At 41.9% G+C, this 17,524-nt stretch overlaps 1 long non-coding RNA gene across 1 annotated transcript; it reads right to left on the bottom strand.

The window, feature by feature from the left end:
* Positions 1–517: 517 nt before the first annotated feature.
* Positions 518–11,006, bottom strand: LOC144411357 (uncharacterized). The gene is made up of 5 exons (XR_013468507.1): positions 10,839–11,006; positions 10,463–10,564; positions 10,194–10,361; positions 1,008–1,124; positions 518–770 (listed from the first exon to the last, which is right to left on the bottom strand). It is a non-coding gene; the product is annotated as an uncharacterized LOC144411357 (long non-coding RNA).
* Positions 11,007–17,524: the final 6,518 nt, after the last annotated feature.

Below are 17,524 nucleotides of genomic sequence, written 5' to 3'. Positions count from 1 at the left end.
AGTTGTAGTTGATGCAGCAGTTGTTGGTGCTACAGTTGTTGTTGGGGCTGCTGTTGTAGTTGGTGCAGTAGTTGTTGTCGGGGCTACAGATGTAGTTGGTGCAGCAGTTATTGTTGGTGCTGCAGTTGTTGTCGGGACTGCAATTGTAAGTGGTTCAGCAGTTGTTGGTGCTGCAGTTGTTGTTGGCGCTGCAGTGGTAGTCGTTGCTGTAGTTGTAGTTTGCGCTGAAGTTGTAGTTGGTGCAGAAGTTGTTGTTGGTGCTGTAGTTGTAGTTGCCGCTGCAGTTGTAGTTGATGCAGCAGTTGTTGTTGGTGCAGCAGTGGTTGTTTGGGCTGCAGTTGTTGTCGGTCCAGCTGTTGTTGGGGCTGCAGTTGTAGTTGGTGCAGGGGTTGTTGTCGGCGCTGCAGTTGTAGTCGGTGCAGCAGTTGTTGTAAGGGCTGCAGTTGTAGTTGGTGCAGGGGTTGTTGTTGGCGCTGCAGTTGTAGTTGGTGCAGCAGTTGTTGTTGGTGCTGCAGTTGTTGTTGGGACTGCAGTTGTAGTTGGTGCAGCAGTGGTTGTTGGGGCTGCAGTTGTTGTCGGGGCTGCAGTTGTAGTTGGGGCAGCAGTTGTTATGGTGCCAGTGTTACACAAACTGGTCCCACAGCAGGATGGTCCACTGCTGATGGTTCCAACGCTTTGCAAGAAAGGAATGCTACCCAGGCTGGCAGCAGCTGCACACAGGTTTGTAGATGCACAGCCAAAGGCTGGAGAAGTGCTGGATCCACTTGTCACTGTACAGCAAAATTCCATTTTAATTACACAACATCCATATCAGTTTGCCACTTAAAAAATAAGCAGTACAACAATGCAGAACATAACTGAAATACCTGTAAAAAAGGATATTTTAAACTTTGTATTTCTGTTAAAGGTAATACAGTTAAAAGTACAATAATTACCAATTGAATGTAGTGAAATATTAATAGAAAGAAACACATCATACATATATACTACTTATGATCAAGACTTACCACTTGCTTGAAAGCATTGGTTCTCCTCTCCCCTACACGTTATTACAGTATTACATTGAGAGGTAAAGGGGTCACAACTGAGGCATCGTAGGCTGTTATCTGTCTGACTGCCAGGGACTGAAACAGAAAAAGAACATAATTAGTTTAATGTAGAGACAACATTTCAACTTCACAAAATTAACCTTGAAATTATCAGAAGATGACAGGATATCAAAGTAATTGTATTATCTATTTCATATTTTCTCATCTTAAATGAGCTTCTTTTCTATCTTTACTTACCCGGTAGAGTTTCAGCGTTGCAATTATCTGTGTTGCAGCACTTAGCAGATGCAACTGCCCCTGCAACACCCAAGTTGGCTGAAAATGTCTGAGAGACTGTGGCTGGACACAGGGAGGATGATGCACACGCCTTGACTGTTTGCTGTGCTGGTGATCCAGATGAAGTTGCTAAAAATTCAAAAGAGCAATTCGTCATTATTGACAGAAGACACAGATAATTCTGTTAATGTTACTTTTCTTTATTTTAAGTAGCAGATATAAATAAATCCCCACCTATAATGGAAGCTGTGATGCACATCGTCTCTGAGGAACATGTGACTGGTATTGTTGTTGAACACTGTGCATCTGTGCAAGTCAAACACTGAAGTGCTCGAACTGCAATAAAGAGAAAGAAGGAAATTATATGCTGATCATATCCCAAATGTCAAATTACATTTTCACTTTAATATGTGTCGATGGTTTGTGATGACTGAAAAGTCCTCTTCTTGCAATCATTCCCCTTCATTTTTAAATGATTATAAATAACACAATGTTGTGCTCTTTCAAAGGGATCTGTTATTCTTTACTCCACCACACTTATTTATGTTTTGGTCATATATATTTTCTATTAATTTTGACTTCTAAAATGTTTACTGACTGAATAATAATGTAATCAAAAAAAGGTTCTTATTGACCCTCTTTAGTTAATTATTAAATAATTTCAATCAACATTTAAACCCTGTCTGTTAATTGAAATAAATGTTCTAGTTATACCAACAGTTAGAATAGATAGAATTGATCTCTTTTCATTGAGAAATCAAACATCAACTTCATATATTCAGTTGTTTGTATTTTCAGTTGTTTCTTTATTCAATACATTAACAATTAAATATATACAGTTAAATAATTACTGTTAAATATATACAATTAAATTATTATAATTAAATGATAACAATGAGATAATTACAATTACCTGTGCTGGAGAGAGCCCAGACGATCGTCAGAGAAAGGATCAGTTGATTCATCATGAACAAGCAAGTACTGCGATTAATTTGTCTTAGGAGGTTAAACCGCACCTTATTTGCGATGTCACACGTTATATACTGCACAGGTGTGGTACATTGGTACAGAATGAATGGGTGTGGTCTCATCTTACATTCAGCGCTCTACCTTGTCACATTGAATAGAATTACGTCAACTCACTTTCCACACCCCTTCTTAAATTTTGGTATTGTAGCATCTCCTCCCTAAATTCTTCATTCAAATAAGGATTGTGTAATTCACAGCACGTCATATCACAATACGTAAAACACATTACAGTTGTGATCTTTTCAGCACTGGGCGCAGCAATGCTTTGCTGTTGATGTGTTCTGGTGACATTCCAACCCCTGCTGCTTTTGTATGGACGCCACAGCCTCTGTCTATTTATACATAGATAAAAGAACATTGAAAATGATACGTGTTCTGGTTTATCAATTGGGTTCGATACACAAACATTTTATTGTTCGTTTTGCCTTTTGATTTATAACTCGGAACGCCACATAGCGTACCAGCAAAGAAAAAACATTGAGTCTATGTTTCATTATTTCAAGATAACAAAAAAACCTGGGGAAGTTTGCAAGTTCACTTCAGCACTATTAGCCCCAATCCTGATGGTGCCCCCAGCGACCACCAGCCCTGTCCTGATGTGTCAAGCTATTGGGGCAGAAACAGCAATAAAGCGGATTACGGTGTTCTGAACCAAATAAACAGCATATGTAACAATTCGAGGAAACATCAACTCAACTCTTAGTTAGTGAACTCCAGTTTAGCTATAGAGAGAGAGAGAGAGAGCGAGAGGTGTAATATAAATATGTTTATCTTGAGACCAAAAAACTCTCATGTTATGGATATATATACATTTCAACGTGTTTAATTATAGTTTAATTCAAACAAAACCGAAAACCCGAAGTCCACTGTTTTCGTTTTTGTTCCCAGTATTGTGTTGTTGTTTTCTGGTTGATATGCCACACCTGTTATTGTTGAATGGACGTCACTGCCTATCCCTATTTTACTTCAAGAATATGTCATCAAAGATGAACCATGTTATTAAGTAGGAGGAAACACGTTCACACACCTTTGTACGTATTGTTGGTTGAAGTGGGAATTCCAACTATATGGCAAGGACTTAAAAGAGCAGATCAGGAATCCAAAACCAGTTTCAATTATACACGCTAAAAATATATAGAAGTCTGATAGAAGGCTTAGAAGGCTGAGCTTGTTGTATTCACACACACACACACACACACACATACCCGACTATTTAGCCCAGACATACCATCGAAGAAGTTAGATTTTCAGATTAACAATATAGTTGCAGTAAATATATACATAACTCACCCAAACCCAAAAATATCTAAAGTTATTTAGAAATATTTACAATCCCGGTCTCCGGTCGGTAGGATCCGTCTTTCACTGCTGTCTGGTTTGTTTGTTGGCAGACAGAGCAAAAGAAAAGGAGCATCCTCAATACAACAATAAAATAGGCTCAATGTAATTGTGTTTGTGTGATCTCCTTCTTCACGCCACGTCTTCGCTACTCTCGGCAGCATAGGTAACTGTGGTGCGTCGTTATAGAGGGAAACACAAAAGTCATACCGTCTTTTCAATTATCCCTTCCTTCGGCGGACTATTACAGTGCCTTGCAAAAGTATTGACCCCACCATGGCGTTTTTCCTATTTTTTTGCCTTTCAACTCGGAATTAAAATTGATTTTTATTTGGATTTTATGTAATTGACATACACAAAATATTCCAAATTGGTGAAGTGAAATAAAATAAAAAATTCTAAAATTCTAAAAAATAAATAATGGAAAAGTGGTGCGCTAAAATGTCCCATGAAGACCAAAGAGCTCAGGTCACGGACAAGGTTGTGGAGACGTACAGATCAGGGTTGGGTAACAGCGTAAAAAAATATCGAAAACTCTAAACATCCCACAGATCACCATTAAAGCCATTATTAAAAAATTGAAGGAATATGGCACCACAACAAACCTGCAAGAGTGGGCCGCCCACCAAAACTCACGGCCAGGCAAGGAGGGAATTAATCAGAGAGGCAACAAAGAGACCAAAGATAACCCCTAAAGGAGCTGCAAAGCTCTACAGCGGAGATTGGAGTTTCTGTCCATAGGACCACTTTAAGCAGAACGCTCCACAGAGCTGGGCTTTACGGAAGCCATTGCTTAAATAAAAAAATAAGCAAACACGTTTGGTATGTGCCAAAAGGCATGTGGGAGACTCCCCAAACATACGGAAGAAGGTACTCTGGTCAGATGAGACTAAAATTGAGCTTTTTGGCCATCAAGGAAAACGATATGTCTGGCGCAAACCCCTCTCATCACCCCGAGAACACCATCCCCAGTGAAGCATGGTGATGGCAGCATCATGCTGTGGGGGATGTTTTTCATCGGCAGGGACTGGGAAACTGGTAAGAATTGAAGGAATGATGGATGGTGCTAAATACAGGGAAATTCTTTCAGTCTTCCAGAGATTTGAGACTGGGACGGAGGTTCACCTTCCAGCAGAACAATGATCCTAAGCATACTGCTAAAACAACACTCGAGTGGTTTAAGGGAAAACATTTAAATGTCTTGGAATGGCCTAGTCAAAGCCCAGATCTCCATCCAATTGAGAATCGGTGGTCTGACTTAAAGATTGCTGTACACCAGGGGAACCCATCCAACTTGAAAAAGCTGGAGCAGTTTTGCCTTGAAGAATGGGCAAAAATCCCATTGGCTAGATGTACCAAGCTTATAGATACATACCCCAAGAGACTAATAGGTGGCTCTACAAAGTAATGACTTTGGGGGGTGAATAGTTATGCATGCTTAAGAATTCTGTTTTTTTTTGTCTTGTTTCTTGTTTGTTTCACAGTAAAACATATTTTCAAAGCCTGCATGTTGTGTAAATCAAATGGAAAAAAAACTCGAAAAATCAATTTTAATTGCAGGTTGTACGGCAACAAAAAAAGAAAAACGCCAAGGGGGGTTAATACTTTTAAAAGGCTCTCTATGTGGGTATTATTGCGTATCTATCGATTATTTAGATGTCTTTATTACTTTTACAGTCAGGCAGTACATGTTTGTACCAGAAGAGGACACTGTACGACCTTGTTTGCCTTGGTACTGGTTGCGGCCACTGGTTAACTTAACTTAAAATGTTGCCACCAGGGTACTGCGTGTGCAATCAAAGAAAACGCAGCCCCCTCATTCTCCATCACCCTGTGTGACTTCCCTGTCACCACTGTGAATTCCTTCCGTTTTCGGGACTCCATCATCACCTAGGACCTCAAGTGGGAGCTAAACATCAGCTCCATCACCAACAAGGTTCAGCAGAGGATGTTCTTCCTGCGGCAGCTAAATGAATTCAACCTGGTAAAGACAATGATGGTGCACTTCTACACACCATCTTTGAGTCCATTCTCTGCTCCTCCATCACCGATTGGTACGCTGCAGGGTCAAGGGCAGGCTGCAGCGTGTCATCCGCTCTGCAGAGACGGTGATTGGCAGCAATCTGATGTCCCTCCAGGACTCGTTTGCCCTCAGAACTGAGGCGGGTAAGAAAAATGGTTGCCGACCCCTCTTACCGGACACAGACGGTTTGAGCCCCTTCCATCTGAAAGGAGGATACGATCCATCAGGACCAAGACCTCTCGCCACAGGAACAGTTTCCTCCCATCAGCAACATACTTATCTGTTTTTCTATTTTTTTACTTTTTCTTGTATATTTGTATATGACTTCATGTTATATTGTTCTTATATTGCACCAATTCATTTAGACAAATTCCTCTCTGTGCAACATATGTGGCAATAAAAGGTTTCTGATTCCGATTCAAACCTTGTTTTGTCACATTTAAGTAGTTGAGACTTATATTGGCCAGTGTAGCAAATTTTTTCCCGTACAGCTGTACATGTCAACAATTGGCACTCCTTTTAACTGGAATCTTGTTTAACAAGCTTTTGCAATTACATCATGTTGACTACAACCCCAAAAGAAAATGCCTGATTAAACAGCTGTGAACAACAAATGAAGAATAAGAATGATTGATTCCTCCTCTAAATTACTGTTTTACTGTTGAAATGAAAAAATGAACTTTTGTAAATACTGTCAGTGTACCAGTATTTCTTTGGTTGCAATGTTAAGTATGTATCATCATCTCCTTACAGGGGTTACTGGCTTCCAGATTTTTGTCAGCATGTGCCATATAGGTCAGCACATGAGGGTCACCATCCTGTTATTTATTTGATGTTGTAAAAGCAGGGTTTCAGGCTGCTCCATGTGAAAGCGGGACATATTGTGCCCCGTCAAAAACTTTTTGCAGTTGTTGTCGGGAAAGCAGTTGTTGCCAGGCCTGCAGTTGTTGTCATGGCTGCAGTTATTGATGGGGCTGAAGTTGTTGCCAGGGCCCTGTTCCTCGTACGTGGTTAACTGCGTTGGCCGGATGACTTTCAGGATGAGATGACGTAGATCAGGCCGCACGGGGAACATTTGCGATATTGTGCTATACAAAATACATTAAATGAATAATCATGACAAAAACTGACACTGTATAGGCTCATTTTAAGTGCCTCGTCACTCTAATCAATCAGATATTTCTTTAGATGTTTCTGCTGGCAGGCGGCTTTATGGGTGCATCATCATCCATTGACAATAATGATCTCAACTCTTTTAGAATAGGTAGATAAAAACAAGCCCAAAGTGTCTAATTGATAGTTATGAGGATATATGTACTGTATCATATCTATGTGTAGATGACACATACACAGAGCCAGGAGTTTTATGTGTGTGTGAATCCGTGTCTGGGCGAATCAGTATATGTCTGTTATTTACAATCAGGCATTTGATCAATTGAAGCAGTGAAACATGGAACATCCAGACGTTTATTAAGCGATAAATAAACCAACAGAATTTTACGAAGATCACAGCAGCAGCTTTCCAGATGTTCTCTGCATCGCAGCACTGTACAGACAATGTACAGTGTGTGAGAGACACCTTTTGGAGTGTTGAATTAATTCAGCTGGCTAGAATGAACCTGCGCCGGAGCACAAGGACCATCATGTTCTTTATACATCTAATCCTTATGAGATACTGAGTGGCCTTCTGGACACCGGACATACACGTCACACAGATTTCATATTCTGAGCGGTCATCTTATCTCAGCCGACATGTCATACACCCAACTTATTCTACAAATGATACACACATAGTCCTGTTTTGTCTAAACACCCCTTTCTTGACATGACATTATTGCAGTTTTTCCAACAGCCACATACGAAGAACAGGGCCTGGACCAAAATATCACTTCTCATCCCTATCTGTATCTGGGTTGTGTAATGTTGTGACTCCTCCCTCACACACCCGTCATAAAGCACTTTCTGTTTATCCTTACTACAACTGTGTTGGCACCGTGGCACTAGGCCACATAAGGTTGTGACCTATCTCTCTCTCTCACACACACACACACACCCACGCACGTATCAACACTTATGTGCCTGGTCATCTTTCCTACAATGGTTTTGGCCCTTAGCAATAAAAGGTCACAGGCATGTGTGTGTTTCTGATAACAGTTATATGACTGGTCATCCTTCCTATAACGGTGTTGGTACCTGCAATTGCAACCTGCAGCTTGACTTATTGTGTTTCGCTCGTCGCGGCTTAATCTGTTGCCAGGATGAGAAGGGGGAGCTGAGTCAATGCAGGTGTACATAGCTGGGATAAGTGCACGTCCACGGCTTTCTTAAGTAGACCGTGGTATCCATCACAGATGTACTGATGCATAAATGGAGAAGACGCCGCGCGCAGCATATTTTTCACCAACTAATCATGGAAACTTATGAGGAGGTGAAGCATAATATGCAGAAAAAGGGAATACGGCAGCTGTAATTCAAAAGGGAGAAAAAGCCTGGCAGACAATCGCAGAACAATGGAATGCGGAAAGATATAAAAATATCTACTTACTAGGAAAGTTGAAGATTGTTTTAATTGATTTCAATATGATTGTTTTATGTGTTGTTTTCATTGCTGTATCCGTGTTTATGTGCTAAATGTGCTGGTTTTACTGTCAAACGTCTTTGAGTAGCCTACCATGTAAAGCACTATATAAATAAAATCTAGTAGTATTATTATTTAGCCTACGTTGCCTTAAAAGTAAGCAGAGGGAAATTATGTTCCTCTGGAAATTCTCCCTATAGACTAGACCTAATTTCAAACCCGTATTCACAATGGGAGAATATGTTTTACAACCATGTGCACAAATCTCTATAAGCTGTGTCTAATTCTAAATATCTTTCTACAATTAATGTTCACAGAACAAACAAGACTGGAAAAGGTCCTGGTAAAAGGTCAAGATAAAAAATATAAAAACATTAGGCAGGCTGGTAAGTGCCTTGTTTCCAAATTATGTAGAAATAACGTACAAGATTCCTGCTCACATATTTTATCTAAACTGATTCAAGCGGTTAAGAAGAAGGCTCATTTGTCTGGCACTGGAGGGAGGGGGGGCACCAGGCTTTGATGTTATAAAAGCAGGGTTTCCTGTTCTGGCTGGTGAGAACGTAGCTTCAGGCCGCTCCATGTTGAAGCTGGACACATGGCGGGAAAAACTTTCCCATTCTCTCACGCTGGACAGACATCGGGGGGAGATTTTCTTCAACAACAAATGGAGCTGGGTTGAAGAATACGATTCTATGGGTGAGAGGGACTCTGTTTGAGCGTTGACTTGACAGCTTTACAACTTCATGAACCTTTTACATATACAAAAATAAACGTTATGTTAACTCTACAGAAGGGAAAAAACGTGATGGTCAGTCGAAGGTTGTCAGACAGGTGTCATAGTAGTTTTATTTGTGTGAGGGCCAGTTATAACATCTCAGAAGAATATCTGACAGGCCCGCCATAAGATGTTATAATCTCACAAGACACATTAAATACGGTACATAGTTAAAAGATTTGGTTAACATTAGACCATGCCTAAATGATATAGTTTTTGACTATAATAGATTTAAGAAAATGTAGGAATGAATATAAGGAGTCTGAGCAACACATAGATCACACGCATTCGGATACTGCAGGCATCACCGGTTGTTGAGGCAGACGTTGTTGATACTGCAGTTGTCGTTGGGGAAGCAGTTGTAGTCGGGGCTGCAGTTGTTGTTGTTGTTGGGGCTGCAGTTGTAGTCGGTGCAGCAGTTGTAGTCGGTGCAGCAGTTGTTGTTGGCGGTGCTGCAGTTGTAGTCTGGGCCGCAGTTGTTGTCGGTGAAGCAGTTGTTGTCAGGGCCGCAGTTGTAGTCGGGGCCGCAGTTGTTGTCGGGGCCGCAGTTGTTGTCAGGGCCGCAGTTGTTGTCGGGGCCGCAGTTGTAGTCGGTGCAGCAGTTGTTGTCGGTGCAGCAGTTGTTGTTGTCGGTGCTGCAGTTGTAGTCTGGGCCGCAGTTGTTGTCGGTGAAGCAGTTGTTGTCAGGGCCGCAGTTGTAGTCGGGGCCGCAGTTGTTGTCAGGGCCGCAGTTGTTGTCGGGGCCGCAGTTGTAGTCGGTGCACCAGTTGTTGTCGGTGCAGCAGTTGTTGTTGGCGGTGCTGCAGTTGTTGTCGGTGCAGCAGTTGTTGTTGTTGTCGGTGAAGCAGTTGTTGTCAGGGCCGCAGTTGTAGTCGCGGCCCCAGTTGTTGTCAGGGCCGCAGTTGTAGTCGCGGCCCCAGTTGTTGTCGCGGCCCCAGTTGTTGTCAGGGCCGCAGTTGTAGTCGCGGCCCCAGTTGTTGTCGGGGCTGCAGTTGTTGTCGGAGCTGCAGTTGTAGTCGGGGCCGCAGTTGTTGTTGGGGCCGCAGTTGTTGTCGGGACCGCAGTTGTAGTCTATTTCATATTTTCTCCTCTTAAGTGAGCTTCTTTTCTATCTTTACTTACCCGGTACAGTTTCAGCGTTGCAATTATCTGCGTTGCAGCACTTAGCAGATGCAACTGCGCCTGCAACACCCAAGTTGGCTGAAAATGTCTGAGAGCCTGAGGCTGGACACAGGGAGGATGATGCACACGCCTTGACTGTTTGCTGTAATGGTAATCCTAATAAAGTTGCTAAAAATTCAAAAGAGCAATTTGTCAATATTGACAGAAGACGCAAATAACTCCACTTAACTTTTATTTAACTTAAGTAGCAGGTATAAATAAATCCCCACCTTGAATGGAAGTTGTAATGCACATTGTCTCTGAGGAACATGTGACCGGTATTGTTGTTGAACACTGTGCATCTGTGCAAGTCAAACACTGGAGTGCTCGTACTGCAATAGAGAAAGAAGATCATTATATACTGATGATATCCCAAATATAAAATGTTTGAATGGTGTCAATGGTTAGTAATGACTAAAGTCCTCTTCCTGTAATAATTCCTCTTTATGGATCACCATCATTTAAATTGTTTGAAGTCTTTCAAAATAATAATTATTTTTCAGTGAGAAACAAAGGTATATTATGAGTTCAGTTGTTTATATTTTCAGTTATAGCTCTGTTAAATATATTAAAAAGTAAAGAAAAAGATTAGATAATTACAATTACCTGTGCTGGAGAGAGCCCAGACGAGAGTCAGAGAAAGGATCAGTTGATTCATCATGAACAAGCAAGTAGTCAGATTGATTTTCTTAGGTGATACTGCACCTTATTTGCGATGTCACACGTTACATACTCCACACGTGTTCTAGAAATGTACTACACCTGTAATGTGATTGGCCGTTGTTTCATTTTACTTTTGGCACTGAACCTCGTCACAATGACTAGAATGAGGTCAACTCACTTTCCACAACTTTTCTTGAATATTGTCATCATAGTATGAGTATTTCCTCCCTAAAATCTTCATTTAAATAAGGGTTGTGTAATTCTTTACTCTTCACCAGCACTACCATTCATAGCAGGTCATCGAATAATATAATATACAGTGGGGAAAATACAGTGCATCCGGAAAGTATTCACAGCGCTTCACTTTTTCCACATTTTGTTATGTTACAGCCTTATTCCAAAATGGATTAAATTCATTCCTCAACATTCTACACACAACAACCCATGATAACAAAGTGAAAACAAAGCAAATCTATTAAAAATAAACATAAACGAAAACATAACATGTACATAAGTATTCACAGCCTTTGCCATGACACTCAAAATTTAGCTCAGGTGCATCCTGTTTCCACTGATCATCCTTGAGATGTTTCTACAACTTGATTGGAGTCCAGCTGTGCTAAATTCAGTTGATTGGACATGGTTGAGAAAGGCACGCACCTGTCTATATAAGGTATCACAGTTGACAGTGCATATCAGAGCATAAACCAAGCCATGAAGTCCAAGGAATTTTCTGTAGACCTTTGAGACAGAATTGTATGGAGGCACAGATCTGGCGAAGGGTACAGAAAGATTTCTGCAGCATTTAAAGTCCCAATGAGCACAGTGGCCTCCATCACCTGGAAATAGAAGAAGTTCGGAACTACCAAGAGTTGGCCGCACAGCCAGACTGAGCGATCGGGGAAGAAGGGCCTTAGTCAGGGAGGTGACCAGGAACCCGATGGTCACTCTGACAGAGCTCCAGCGTTTTTCTATGAAGAGAGGAGAATCTTCCAGAAGGAAAACCATCTCTGCAGCACTCCACAAATCATGCCTGTTTGGTAGAGTGGCCAGACGGAAGTCACTCCTCAGTTAAAAAGCACATGACAGCCCGCCTGAAGGACTCTCAGACCATGAGAAATTCTCTGGACTGATGAAATAAAGATTGAACTCTTGAATGACAAGCGTCATGTCTGGAGGAAACCAGGCACTGCTCATCACCTGGCCAATACCATCCCTACAGTGAAGCATGCTGGTGGCAGCATTATGCTGTGGGGATGTTTTTCAGCGGGAGGAACTGGGAGACTAGTCAGGATTGAGCGAAAGATGAATGCAGCAATGTACAGAGACATCCTCAACGAAAACATGCTCCAAAGCGCTCTGGACCTCAGACTGGGGCGACTGTTCATCTTCCAACAGGACAACGACCCGAAGCACACAGCCAAGATAACAAAGGAGTGGCTTCGGGAGAAACGCTGTGAATGTCCTTGAGCGGCCCAGCCAGAGCCCTGACTTGAACCCGATTGAACATCTCTGGAGAGATCGGAAAATGGCTGTGCACCGACTCTTCCCATCCAACCTGATGGAACTTGAGAGGTTCTGCAAAAAGAATGGGAGAAACTGCCCAGAAATAGGTGTGCCACGCTTGTGGAATCATTCCCAAGAAGACTTGAGGCTGTAATTGCTACCAAAGTTGCTTCAACAAAGTATTGAGCAAAGGCTGTGAATACTTATGTACATGTTTCCGTTCTTTATTTTTAACAGATTTACAAAAAACATTTTTCACTTTGTCATTATGGATTTTTGTGTGTAGAATGTTGAGGAAAATAATGAATTTAATCCATTTTGGAATAAGGCTGTAACATAACAAAATGTGGAAAAAGTGAAGCGCTGTGAATACTTTCCGGATGCACTGTAAGTATTTGAACCCCTGCTGATTTTGCAAGTTTAGCCACTTGCAAAGAAATGTGTGATCTATAATTATAATGGTAGGTGTATTTTAACAGTCAGAACAGAACATCCAGAAAACTGCATTTTATAACATTTATGACTTTATTTGCATTTGATGCAGAAAATAAGTATTTGAACCCCCAAGCAAACAGCAAGAATTCTGGCTCCCAATGACCAGTTATGTGCCCAAGAAGCACAAAGATTAGTCCTCGTTAGGCCTAACAAGGTAAACCTGATCTCAATAGGTGGTGTGTATAAAAGAAACCTTTCCAAAGAATCATACTTCACACCTTGAACCTCCCCACCATGGGGAAGCCAACGTGTTTTCCAAGGACGTCAGAGACAAATTTGTAGACCTGTACAAGAATGGAATAAGTTACAAAAGCATCGGAAAGTAGCTTGGTGAGAGCCACTCAACTGTTGGTGTGATTATTCTAAAATGGAATCAACATCAAACAACGGTCAATCGCCCTCGGTCTGGGGCTCCACATAAGATCTCGTCTTGTGCAGTATCTGGGATCATCAGAAAGGTGCGGAATAACCCCAGAACTACACGGGGGGAGCTTGTTGATTATCTCAAGACAGCTGGGACCACAGCAACCAAGCAAACTATTGTAAAAACACTGCGCCATAATGATTTGCAGTCCTGCAGTGCGGTGCCCTTGCTCATGTACAGGGAGCTGAAGCTTCGCTTTGCCAAGCCACACAACCTGAAGTATTTAAAGAGGATTTGCAAAGGGGAGTGGACCAAATCCCTCCTGGGTTGTGTACAAACCTGGTGACCAACTACAAGAAACGTATGTGCTTTCCAACAAGGGTTACGCCACCAAGAATTAAGTAATGTTTTGCTTGGGGGTTAAAATACTGCATCAAATGCAAATAAAGTCATAAAATGCAGTTTTCTGGATTGTTCTGTTTCTCACTGTTAAAATACACACCTACCATTATAATTATAGATCACACATTTCTTTGCAGGTGGCCAAACTTGCGTGCAAGAGAGACAGATCGAGAGTGGGTGTCTGTCTGTCAGACACACACAGAGACACACACAGACAGACAGAAAGTGTCTGTCAGACACACAGACGTTCTGTCTGACACAGACACAGACGGACTGAAAGACAGACAGACACTCCGTCTGACAGACAGACAGACAGAAAGTGTCTTTCTGTCAGACACACACAGACAAGCTGTTTTTTTGACAAACACAGACAGACCGACCAGACACTCTGTCTTTCTGTGATTCTGACGACAGTCAGACAGACTGTCGGTCACACATACACTGTCTGACAGACCGACAGACACCCAGACAGAAAGACACTTTCTGTGTGTATGTCTGTCAGACTCTGATCTGAGTGCACTGTTCTACTTTTGTTGCCAGTTAGTAATATGAACCATGTTATTAAAAAAAGGAAACACCTTCACACACCTTTGTACATTATGTTCTTTTTGACTTATTCATTACATGTTCCTGTATTTTTAGTGTCTGTACACCCGAGTAAATTGACAAAGGACAAGGGATCAGTAGCAAATCATATTTTTTGTAGATTTTTACCTTGTATTTCTCACTTTTCAATCATTCAGAAAAAAATATCACCTTGGGGAATTATAATTGGCAATTTTGGTACTTTCTCACATTTCCTAGACCAAATTTACATTACATGTCATTTAGCTGAAGCTTTTATCCAAAGCGACTTCCAATAAGTGCTTTTCAACCATGAGGATACAAACCCAGAAGAAGAAGAAAGTGCAATATCATTAAATAAGCCGATTTACAACTTGCTATAAATAAGAGCCATTACAAGTACTGTATAATTTAAGTGCTACAAATTGTTAGTCTTCTAGTTTAGTTGGTAGAGTCTGAAGAAATGTCTTTACTTTGCGGTGGAAGATGTGAATGCTCTCTGCGGTCCTGGTGTCTTCAGAGAGCTCGTTCCACCATTTCGGAGCAAGGACAGCAAAGAGTCGTGATCTAGTCGAGTGTTTTGCTCTCAGGGAGGGACAAGAACTCTCCGCTCTGCATCTTGCAGATGTTTTGAACTGGATGCGGGCAGCCACCGGTAGCCAGTGAAGAGAGTGGAGTAGTGTGGGAGAATTTCAGAAGGTTAAAGACCAGTCGAGCTGCTACATTGTGGATGAGCTGCATGGATGGGTCCGTGCACGTTAAAGTGCAGGACAGAATACTCTTTAGATTGCCATATTGCTTTGATTACGTTTCCAGTTTAGTCCTTGTTTCGCTCGCACGACAAAAGTCAAAATCAAAGTTCACATTCAGTATGAGGTCCACTCGCAGTTCACTGTTTTACACGTTCAGTTCAAAATGGTCGAGCCACAATCCTCCACGTGTATTGAACTGTTCCCAAAATGGACATTACCGTCCAGGACACGCTGCTGCTCGCTGACAACGTGAAGTCACGTGTGGCAGAGTAATACTCCCAAACCACACTATCGGCCTGTGGCGGGGGAGAGGGAGGGAGAGAGGGCTGGTGAGCTGCAGACACATCAAGGGCTGTAGTGGCGAGACGGTGGACTGTCCTTGTTCGCTGGCGGGGTGAAGCCTCCGACGTTGGCGACGAGCTAATAAACTTTCTAAACGTTTAATCATTTGTACTGCTCTCGTTGTGTGTGTGAATTTGTACACGGGTCGTTGTGTCGCAGGGGTAGAGCGGGTGTGCTGGGAGCTGCAAGGTTGGTGGTTCGGGTTCCGGCTGCTCCACGTCTCATGTCAAAGTGTCATTGAGCAAGACAACCTAGCCCCTAATTGCTCCCTGGGCAAAAATGTAAAAAGCCATGGGTTAAAAATGCAATGTAATGTAGGTCGCTTAGATGCATTGACAATTGACTGGAATTTCAGCGGCAACTATTTTTGGGTAGTTTAGCACGTCTCGTTCTTTTTTATGAGCTAAAAATTGTGTAGATGCCGGACTGTGGAGCGGGATGAAACGATAACCGGGTTCACCTTACGGCCTAAATTATAATGGATTTAAGATAATGTTGAAATGAATATAAGGAGTCTGAGCAACACATGGATCACACCCAATCGGATACTGGAGGCATCACTGGTTGAGGCAGTGATTGTTGATGCTGCAGCTGTTGTTGGTGCTGAAGTTGTTGTTGGGGCATTACTTGTTGTCGGAGGTGCAGTTGTAGATGAGGCGCTAGTTGTCGTTGGGGCATTAGTTGTTGTAGGTGGTTGTAGGGGCTACAGCTTTACACAAACTGATCCCACAGCAGGATGGTCCACTGCTGATGTTTCCAAAGCTTTGCAAGAAAGGAATGCTACTCAGGCTGGCAGCAGCTGCACACATGTTTGTAGATGCACAGCCAAAAGCTGGAGAATTGCCAGACCAACTTGTCACTGTAGAGGAAAAGTCATTGTTCAATTACACAACCTCCCCAAGGTACATCATCCTGCCCTTTCAATATTATACAATCACTTCTATTTCGTAAATTCTGCCAATTATTGTCGCAGCAGTAAAATCAATTGTCGACTCCTAATAATCTACAGGAATTGTTCCGTCATACACTGAGCATGCTACTATCCAAACTGTATCGAAGAAACACAACTTAGATTCTGCTTTGGCCCATACCAAAACAGTCCTAAATCTTAGAAAAGTGGTGGCCAGCCAACTCACCGCTGCACTTCAGAGGCTCATATACGACACATACCAGTCTGGATGCTCCAGGATCTCTACCTGCCTGCTGGCTGGCTGTCCGAGGCCAGTCCCCCCTCCAGACTCAACCCTGACCTGTGCACCTTTTTGGGGTATATGTCTGAATAAACACATTATTTCCCAGTTGGAAGAACCTCTCCTGTGACTCCTGTGTGCTGCGCGTGGGTCCATGCCCATTTACCTCACCTTAACATTACTGGAGTCAGCCTGGGTTGCAAACTGGGAGGACAAGTCAGGGTAGTGGGAGATTTTTTCAACTACTCAACAGCATACTATTCTATGGGCGAGAGGAGCTCCCTTTGAGCGTTGACTTCAGCTTTACAACTTTATGGACCTTTTACACATACAAAAATATGTTATGTTAACTCTACAAATGGGAAAAACATGAAGGGGCCTGTAAAAGGTTCTCAGACAGGTATCATAGTAGATTTTTATTTGTGTAAGGGTCACTTATAACATCTCAGAATAATTTAGCAAGACACATATTAAATACATAAAATACTGTACATCGTTAGACCAATTGGATAATATTAGGCATTGGCTAAATTGCATAATTTATTATGTATTGGCACACATAGAAGCATTGATTAATTTTCTTGTAGTTTATTTCTGCAAGTCTAGGAAATATCCACAATCCATTCGATGCAGGCCATCTCCTGAAGTGTGATGTCTATAATTAAATTTTAGAGTTTAAGTTCATGATATTGCAGTGATGTTTTAGAATTCAAAATGTAATTGATTTAAGATAATATAGAAATGATTATAAGGAGTCCAAGCAACACATAGATAACACCCATTCGGATACTGGTGGCGTCACTGGTTGTTGAGGCAGTCGTTGATGATGCTGCAGCTGTTGTTAGGGTTGTAGTTGTTAGCGGGGTTAAAGTTGTTGTTAAGGCTTTAGTTGTTAATGGGGCATTAGTAGTAGTTGCAGTTGTTGTTGAGGGAGAAGTTTTTGTCGGGGCAGCAGTTGTGGATGGGGCTGCAGTTTTTGTCAGGATTGCAGTTGTGGTCGGGAATGCAGATGTT

This window comes from Gasterosteus aculeatus, chromosome 8 (assembly GCF_964276395.1).
Source record: "Gasterosteus aculeatus chromosome 8, fGasAcu3.hap1.1, whole genome shotgun sequence".
Taxonomy (NCBI): domain Eukaryota; kingdom Metazoa; phylum Chordata; class Actinopteri; order Perciformes; family Gasterosteidae; genus Gasterosteus; species Gasterosteus aculeatus.
The sequence above is the reverse complement of the archived record's forward strand: the minus strand, read 5'-3'. Positions and strand labels throughout refer to the sequence as shown.